The sequence below is a fragment of the Populus euphratica genome, unplaced genomic scaffold (assembly GCF_000495115.2).
Source record: "Populus euphratica unplaced genomic scaffold, PopEup_1.0 scaffold91.1, whole genome shotgun sequence".
NCBI lineage: Eukaryota > Viridiplantae > Streptophyta > Magnoliopsida > Malpighiales > Salicaceae > Populus > Populus euphratica.
Genome location: NW_011499917.1, coordinates 217,717 through 228,524, shown reverse-complemented (window position 1 = coordinate 228,524; position 10,808 = coordinate 217,717).

Here is a 10,808-nt window from a genome sequence, read left to right as displayed (position 1 = left end):
AATATTAAATAATAAAAATTTAATAAATAATATTTTATGAGAAAATGTACAATAAAATCTCCTTTAATTTTTTGGTAATCATTTCAAGAACTAACAAACAATTTGCGAGCAAACTTGATTAGTCAACTGCATTAACAATTAATAAAAGAATCTAAACAATGTAGCAAAGTTATTGTAGGAAATGTATGATTCATTGTAAATTAAAATAGTAAAATTATATATTTTTTCTTTTAAAAAATTATATAATTGGTCTTAGGGGGTAAAATAATTTTTTCACAAGGTCCATTTATCATTCTAGAATTATTAAAGGGCACCTTGTTTTTTTTCATGATTTTTAATAAAATTACTTGAAAAACCTTTTTTTAGAAAAACTTAACTATAGTTTGGGGACATTTTTTTTTTTAGAAAAACTTAACTATAGTTTGGGTACATTTTTAGTTTTTAAGTTTTTAAAGAACAAGATAATGACCAAGTTGCCCATGGAAACAAAATTACTAGGGCATGGCTCTAGTGGCTTTTTATATATATAATTTCATAAATATTTTTTAATAATATTTATTTGCTCCTAGGAGCTTTACAATAATTCGATAAATATAAAAAACAAAAAAGTTACTAACAAGTGTATTGCACGCATTAGCCTCTCCTTTGCCTTTGAACAACATGCGTGAATGACTTCAATGATTGCAACCTTTGTTCTGTCATGTTACTCAATGCGTCATGGCCTCTTCCTCCTTTGGTGATGCGCATCGTGATTTAGTATAATTTGCCCCTATTTGGTGTTCCTTTTTACCTTTGATTACTCTCTCTTCCACCTTAATTTGCGTATATCTCTCAAAAAATTAACAGCATGCTTTCTTTTCTTTTCTTTTTTCCTTTTAGATTTATTCTCTCTCTTTTAACATTAATTTTTTTATTTGAAAAAATTATTTTAAATTAAAAATTATTTTTAATTTCATCTTTTAATTTTTTTCATCTCTTAAATTTGATCCCCGTGTTTTTAATTTTTTAATTTGAAATAATTTATAAATTTAATTTTTTTATTTCATCCTCATTTATTTTTTATTTTATCAAATTTGATCTTTATTTTTTATATTTTTTCTATTTTAACAAGTTTTTTAGATTGTTTTTTTAATTTTATCCTTTAACATTAAATTAATTAACAATTAAATTTTTTGATTGAGTTTAGAACTGATATTTATTGGTTATGATTTTGAAATATTAACCTAGTTGCAGGGCATGATCAAGATTTACTTGGTTTTTAATGTTATTAAATTAGATTTGTTTTTTTTATGTTATTAAATTAACTGAATTTATTAAACTTAATCGACTCAATGACCCAAATCTCAAATTTATTCTTTTTCTTTAGAAATTCCAGCATCGCCTTAACTTTTTTTTTTTTTACATTAAAAAAAATTAGGTTTAGCCTATACCAATGTGTGGACCATCAATATAAGTTATTTGGGTCGCTTTTTTTTTAATCTATTTTTATTTCTTTCAGCTTTTAACATTTGGTTTATTATAATTAAGTTTTAAAATTGTTTTAATATAGATTCCATAGTTTTATCATGATCCCGCATCTTATATCACAAGTCTCACTTATTAAATATTATTAGTCTGGATCAATTCATTATACGGTTATTTTAATATTATATTTTTATAAAAAGATTTAATGCAATATTATTAAACTTTAGAATTAACTTATAAAATTATATAATTTTACAAATCAATTTATCTATAAATCAATTTATCTATAACATGTAGAACCAGATTAAAAACTCCAAAATGAGCAAACCTGGTCAAAATTCAGTTAAACTCGGTTACCTCAATGAATTCGGAGCGAGTTTAAAAATTTAACAAAATTTACAATTTACAAAATGTACTGACTACACTGTACTCTCCCTGATTCCCTCCTGAGTCCCTACTCCCCTTTCTCCTTTCTCTTTTGCCGTAGCAACACCACAATTTCCAGTCTTCCACACTCTGTTAATCTCTCTCTCAAGAGCAACACCCAAATTTAGGTGGTTTTTCAAAGCTTGGTTTTGCTAGGCTGGCTTTCCCCGCTGTACCATTCACCTTCTCTGAAGAGCCAGTTTTTATTATTTGGATTCCAAATGAGAGAGAGAGAGAGAGAGAGAAGGGGGGGCTAGAGAAAGGAAATGAAAAGGAGGATATTTTGGTAAGAAAAAGGCTGAAAACAGTGAGGCCTTACGTTTTTGCTTTCCTTTTATAGCAAGGCCGCCTATAATTTGTATAGTTTTATTTAAAAAAAAAAACATCATTATTAGTTATGATGATTTAATTTAATTTTTAAAATGTCATTTCAACATTCGGTGTCCTAAATTTTTTTCATTTTGGCTAATATATAATTAAATCCCACGTTAATATAAGACTTAATATATTATGATATGAATAAATAAATTATTAGTTTAATGGATGAAATCAAGTTAAATTTAAATATAAATATATATTCTATAGAAAATAAAGAAGAGATGGATCATCAGTTTTCTATATTAATAATAGCATTGATGTTCACAATATCAATATTGATATTAATAATAGTAATAATAATTTTTTAAATGAAAATAATTTTAATGAATATTTTAGAAATAATAAGAAAAATAAAGACAATGAGACTATATTTAGTCATATGACATATCAACAAATTGTTTGTTTTAAGTTTATTAATTTTTAGTTAATGAAACTCTATGGATATAATTGTATTATATTGTATTGTTAAGTTATTTAAACCATATATGAATTTTTATTTGAATAATGTATTTTAAGATATTTGTATTGTTTATTTCACTTTTATTTTAATTGTGTTATATTCTACTTGATTGGAATTGTAAATATATAATTAGTTAAAATATTTTACTTATGATTTTATAATTTTACGATTCGAGTTTACAATCTGAGTTTAGATTATATATTTTGTGTCATGTCAAAAAAAAATATTTTTGACAACCGTGATTATATGGTTTTATCATGACCAGACATTTCATATCGCAAGTCTCACTTATTAACCATTATCATCCTGCATCGATTCATTATTTTGTTATTTTGATATTTTTTTTTTATAAAAATATATCATCTATATGTCGATATTTAATTATTTAGTATTTTGGCCATTATAGAATTTTTAACTTCCTAACATCCTTACATTAGTATTTTAGATTGGAAAAAAAAACCTGCCCAAGACAGGTAAAAAAACTAGTAATATTCTAAAGGCATGCATGTGTGTTAATAGCATATTTCCAACCAAATTCCTAATCTAGTTGAATCCAATATATGGCTTCAAGACATGACCTTCCAAGTAAATCCGAGGCCCAAACGATACATCTGAAAGAACTACAATAATGTATGTAACTGCAGTAGTAGTTCTCAATCCCTGGTAAGTGGCGAGAAACACAGGTATGTAAGGGATGGGGCGGTTCTTTTTATCACTTTCTGGTTTGTTCTTGCTTTATGTTCTTTTCCGTTGGAATTAACAGAAACAAATGGAGGTAAGGTTAATGATATCAAGAAGACATTTTGGGTGTCTATCGAAATGAGGGTCTCTCATAAAATGAGGCTTATCATCGAGTCAGGAAAGGAAGCTCAATTTACTGTCTAATGCAATCTGTGATTATACTTATGGAGGAGGTCCTTCGAGACTGTCCCAAAAAGTCGAAGAAATGCCTTTGCTCCTCCCCTCTCTGCCTCTCCCGACACGCACACGAATGACGCGACCAAAATAGATTCACCAGATGGATGAACACAGGGGGGCTGAGGATTTTGGTCTCTAAGAATTGGCTAGGGAAGTCCCAAGGTGCTTCAAAAAAATTATTGGAATGAAAATTGCCGATGAAAGGAAAGCTTAATGCCACATAATTCAAAGTTTCAAACAGAAAAATACCACAAGAATCTGAGTTTCTCACCGGGCAAAGAAAAACAATATCATGCTCATCAGTGGCATCGAATCATTACAGAAGATCAAATGTTGCACCTCACCTCTGTTAGGATGCTGGCATGCAAACCCGACAAGATAAAAGATAAGAGACCGGATAAAATGAGAAATGGAACACACAAGAATTTACGTGGTTCACCCAATTGGGCTACGTCCACAGACAAGTATAGAAGGATTTTACTAAGTAATATGGGAATTACAACCTCTCTCGAATAATAGGAGAACAACTAAGAATCTCTCTATTATTAGGAGAAAACACCTCACTTACTCTATCACAAATACCTCACAATTTTGTGGGATTACTCTCTCTTCACTCTCTTCTTCTTCTCTCTATTTTGGTGTGCATATAGGCTTGAATGCATTGCCTATTTATAGGCAAGAGTGAAGGTATAATGGTCATAAATTTAGGAGGAATATATGCCTAACAACTCATCCTCCACTCATACTCCACCAATTACAACTTATCTCCCACTCAAATCCCATCAATTATGCCACCTAATTAAATGGCTTTACAACCTCACATGGCACTTGTGACATCACAGTTCAAAGCTAAAAATCAATCAAAAGGTGAGCAACATTGCCAGTAAAAAGGTAAAACTAAGCTCTCTTTTTCCTAACCAATGCTGGTATATATCCTGCCATGTCTAGGTCTCTTGGAAGATTTTGGAATCAGCCCACGCAAACTGCATAGCACACCAAGACCCAAAAAGGAAAATTACGTCATCAATAAAATATCAGATGCCTTGCCAGATCCCGACAGCTCTGCTAATATAGCAGCCTGTCAATTTACACAACAAAAGATTAAGATTAAAGAAAAGAAAATCAGTAATCAAATCAACAATATCATTTTGTGAGTTTGTTTACCATGGAGGTGAGAAGGGAGGCGCCGCAGGTGAAGCCAAGTGGTGTTAAACCAAGATTTGGAAGCAAAACGAGCATACAAATTGAGGAGAGCAAGAGGCCATTGAAAGAGAAGCTCTAACCAGACAATGCCAACGAAATTATTGGTTAAACCTAGTAAATCTGTATCATTTGACACTGGTTGTTGTTTTTAGCCAGTAATTATTCCAATATTCTAAATTGCTAATGACCTAAGAACATGTAGATTACAACGTATTTACCATATATATATAATAAACACATTTCTGCTTAAATTCGAAGTTCGGCTTTAACTACATGGCCTTCAAAGAGAACCCCCGACATGCGTTGCCCATTTTCCAATTTTTCATCACCTTGACCAATCCAATTAATTTGGCAGAGAGCACCATCTCCAAAGTCGTATATCGATGCTATGTATAGAAGCAATAATTCTCTATTTTTACAAAAATGGCAGACATGATGCAAATCATGCACCTCCAACACTGGAATGGAAAACATTTTACTCAAACCACTTCAGTCACTTGCAATTTAGCCTTTGAAGAATTCAAAAGGAGTTTAGAAAGCTGCATTAGTACTCAACTTTTATCCTGTCAAACGGGTTAGATTCTAGTCTTCTTGGACTAGTCTTTTTAATTCTAGTTATCGTATGATGATGATACCATATCAAATGGGAACCTGTCAGTAGGTTATACACCATTTTGAATAGTAAATATACTCTATTTAGGTTATTGTTGATAATATTTTTATATTATTATATTTATCTCGTGGAGATCTTCTAATAATACCAATAATATTATAATAAAAATTTATATGTATCTTCGAGATTTTTTTTTTCTCTTCTCTTTTCTATTCATATAATTTATTTTTTAAAATTATTTATATAATTTATTTTTTAAGATATTATTTTAAATAGTGATAAGTTATAAAAATTTTATTTTTTAATTTTAATATGTTTAAATTATTTTATTTCATTATTTTTAAAAAATATGTTATTTCGTCGTATTTTTGAAGAATATATTAAAAACCAAAAATAGGCAATATGATGAGAGGGTGCATCCCACGGCTGAGTCCAGATTTTAATACTTACATTACAAATTAACCCACTTCTAGCGTTCGCTACATTATGGTAATTGATTTGAAGTATTTCAATAATTAAAAGTTATATATTGAGATGCAATTATTATGATTAGAATTTTGGTATCATCATTATATTATAATCATACCATAAAACATAAGTAAAAGTTTGTAATGATAACTTTTAAAAATGATATATTTCCACCACTTCACGAACAAAGTGATACTGAACATCGATGTGTTTTGTTCTTGAATGAAACGCTGGATTCCTTGCAATATGCAAGGCACTTTGACTATCACAATACAAAAGAATATTCTCTTGTTTGTGCCCGAGCTCCTTCATAAGTTTCTTCATCCATATTGCTTCTTTAGAAGCTTGTGTAGCTGCCATGTACTCAGCTTTTGTTGTGGATAACACTACAACAGTCTGTAGTTTAGAGACCCAGCTCACAGCTCCTCCTGCAATTATGAACACATAACCTGTAGTGGACTTTCTTTTCTCAAGGTCACCAGCAAAATCTGAATCAACATAACCTCTGATAGTAAATTCTAATCCTCCATAACATAATGCAGCATCTGAGGTACCCTTGATATATCTCAAGATCCTCTTAATAGTATTCCAATGCTCTCTACCAGGATTTGCCATGTATCGACTAACTGCTCCCACTGCTTGTGCAATGTCTGGTCTTGTACATATCATGGCAAACATTAAACTTCCCACTGCTGATGCATACGGTACTCGAGACATCTCCATCCTCTCTGCTTCATTGCTAGGAGACATACTTGAGGATAATTTGAAGTTAATAGGAAGTGGGGTGGAAATTGGCTTACAATCTTGCATGTTGAAGCGTCGCAAGATCTTCTTTAAATAATTCTTCTAAGAAAGCCAAATCTTCCTCTTACTTCTGTCTCGGTAAATTTGCATCCCTAGAATCTTGTTTGCTGGTCCCAGGTCCTTCATATCAAACTCCCTAGCCAACTGTGCCTTCAATTCTTGGACTCGATCTTTGTTGGGGCCTATCACCAACATGTCATCCACGTACAACAACAAAATGATGAAATCTTCTTCAAACCTCTTGTAATACGTACAATGGTCTGAACTGAGTCTGTTGTACCCAAGGCTAATTATGAAGGAATCAAATCTCTTATACCAATACCTCGGCGCCTGTTTGAGACCGTATAGAGATTTGTTCAACCTGCAAACCAAGTTCTCCTTGCCTGTTTCAGCAAAACCCTCTGGTTGGAGCATATAAATTTCTTCTTCAAGTTCTCCATGAAGAAATGCAGTTTTCACGTCTAACTGCTCCAAGTGAAGATCAAATATAGCACACATTGCCGAGACTACTCTGATTGTCGTAAGTCGTACCACCGGAGAAAATATCTCATTGAAGTCTATTCCTTCTTTCTGAGCATATCCTTTCACCACCAATCTCGCATGATACCGCTCCACTTGATCATTGCCATCACGTTTTATCTTGTAAATCCATTTGTTGCCAGTGGCCTTTCTTCCTTGTGGTAGCGGAACAAGATCCCAAGTATTATTCTTGTGCAGAGCTTCAATCTCCTCTTGCATTGCTGTCATCCACATAGATACATCTGTGCTTTTGATAGCCTCATGGAAAGTTGATGGCTCTCCATCCTCTATTAGAAGACAGTATGCAATGTTACTTTCAGTAACATATTCTGAGTGCCAAGCCGGTGGTCTTCTTTCACGAGTTGACCGCCGAACTTCAGGAGTTTCAGACTCTATTTGTTCTTGCTCTTCATGCTCTAGTACAGCTTCAAAAGAAGCATGATTCTGAGTATTTTCTACATGGACTGCTGTAGTCTCCTTTAGAATGCTATTATGTTCTTCCATTTGCATTTTACCTTCTGCAAATATGACATCTCTGTTGATCACTACCTTGTGGGCAGTGGGATCCCACAAGCGATAACCCTTCACTCCATCAGCATATCCCAAAAATACACATTTTCTGGATTTTGAATCCAGCTTGCTAACTTCTTGTGTATTGTACATCACGTACACAGGACTTCCAAATATATGCAATCGAGAATAATCAGCTGGTTTTCCAGTCCACATCTCCATCGGTGTCTTCAGCTCAATTGAGGTTGATGGAGATTGATTTATCACATAACAGGCGGTATTGACTGCTTCTGCCCAGAATGACTTTCCTAGACCTGCAGCCTTCAACATTGCTCTTGTTCTTTCTAATAGAGTTCTGTTCATCCGCTCTGCCACTCCATTTTGTTGTGGAGTGTATGCCGTTGTGAACTGCCTTTTGATACCTTCATGTTGACAAAAGTTATCAAATTCATCACTGGTATATTCTCCTCCATTGTTAGTCCTCAAACACTTGATCTTATTTTCAGATTCAAGTTCCACCCGCGCTTTGAAAGTTTTAAAGACTATAAGCACATCTGTCTTTCTTCTAATTGGATACACCCAACATCTCCTAGAGAAGTCATCTATGAATGATACAAAGTATCTTGCTCCTCCCAAGGATACAACCGGTGCTTGCCAAACATCAGAGTGAATCAAGTCTAAGATGCATTTGCTCTTAGTTGTAGATGTGCCAAACTTCAACCTGTGTTGTTTACTTGTAACACAGTGCTCACAAAAAGGTAAAGTAACCTTTGTAAGCCCAGGGAGTAACTTCTGATCAGAGAGAACCTTTAAACCTTTTTCTGACATGTGATCTAGTTTTTGATGCCACATCATCATCTTCTCTTCTGCAGGACTAGCTGATGTGATTGACGCTTCTGCCTCATGATGTGTTTCTCCCATTAATGCAAATACATTTGCAACTGTCTTTCTTGCCTTTAAAACCACCAGCGCTCCTTTGATGATTTTCATGATTCCATTTTCTGTTCGGATCTTACAGCCAAGACTATCAAATTATCCTATGGACAAAAGATTCTTCTTTAAGTCTTTCACATGTCGTACTTCTAAAATAGTACGAATTAAGCCATCATACATCTTCAATTTGATGGTGCCAATGCCAACAATCTCTAAAGCATGATTATCACCCATGAATACTTTGCCTCCAGAGATAGGTTTATATGTATGGAACCAATCTCGATTAGGAGTCATATGCCATGTTGCTCCTGAATCTATTAGCCAGACCTCAGTGAGCTCTTCTGTATCTGTAGAGATTGTCGCTGCTGCACTATATAAAACATCTCCATCTTCTGAGGTGCTCGCAACACACCCTTGAGATTTTGATGACTTTGCAGAATTCTCTATACCCTTTTTAAACCAACAATCCTTTTTGAAGTGCCCCTTTTTGCCACAGTTGTAGCATTTCACAGCCTTCTTACTTCTTGATTTGGACCTCCCCTGCCTTTGACTCCCACTAGAGCCACACTCCGTTGATCTTCCTCTTGACACCAACAATGCCTCTGCTTGGTTTGAACTGTTTCTGTCTCCTTTGTTTTTGCGCCTATTTTCTTCTTCCAAGATAGCGGCTGCAACATCATTGAAGACTAGATAATCTGAGAGGATATTATTTGTCAAGTTGATAATGAGCTGATCATACGAATCAGGAAGACTTTGAAGTAGAAGCTCTGCACGTTCATTTTCCTCTATTTGCTGACCCAATGTAGTGAGTTGTGAAAATAGAGTTCTTATTATGTTGATATGGTCAGTCACCGATGTGGTTTCTGCCATTCGAAGGGTATAAAGTCTCCGTTTTAAGAAAATCTTATTGTGCAAAGACTTGGACTCGTATAGCTTTGTTAGAGTCTCTCATATCTCCTTAGTTGTTTTCTTCTCCGCCACACTTGATAATACTTCATCGGCTAATGCTAAATGTATGTTAGCAATAGCATTGCCATCCATCTCATTCCATTTTGCATTATCAGTGATCTCCGCGGGCCGATCCCCAATTGCTGCCAAGCAATTGTCTTTCCTTAAAATTGCCTTGATTCTCATTTTCCACAATGAGAAATTGCTCCCATTAAACCTCTCAATCTCGTACTTTGTTGTCATTGTATTCACCAAGATCTATTCAGCTATCACCGTTTCACAGATCTGTAACGTATATAGAAATAGTATCGTGTGAATGATACTTCACTAAGTAAGTTCTCAGGAAAGATTGGAGGGGTCACAAACGGTCCCGCTTAAAACTCAATCTCCTTAGACAGAACTTCCTAGACTGTATTTAATCACCGCACTGACTTTCTATATACGCCAATAGCAATGTATGTGAACAGTACCGTATGGATGAATAGTGCCGTATAGGTGAATAGTGTCGTATACGTGAATAGTACCCGTATACACGAATAACTTTTGTGTATTAACAACACCAACCAGGAGGCTCTGATACCACTGTTAGGATGCTGGCATGCAAACCCGACAAGATAAAAGATAAGAGACCGGATAAAATGAGAAATGGAACACACAAGAATTTACGTGGTTCACCCAATTGGGCTACGTCCACAGACAAGTATAGAAGGATTTTACTAAGTAATATGGGAATTACAACCTCTCTCGAATAATAGGAGAACAACTAAGAATCTCTCTATTATTAGGAGAAAACACCTCACTTACTCTATCACAAATACCTCACAATTTTGTGGGATTACTCTCTCTTCACTCTCTTCTTCTTCTCTCTATTTTGGTGTGCATATAGGCTTGAATGCATTGCCTATTTATAGGCAAGAGTGAGGGTATAATGGTCATAAATTTAGGAGGAATATATGCCTAACAACTCATCCTCCACTCATACTCCACCAATTACAACTTATCTCCCACTCAAATCCCATCAATTATGCCACCTAATTAAATGGCTTTACAACCTCACATGGCACTTGTGACATCACAGTTCAAAGCTAAAAATCAATCAAAAGGTGAGCAACATTGCCAGTAAAAAGGTAAAACTAAGCTCTCTTTTTCCTAACCAATGCTGGT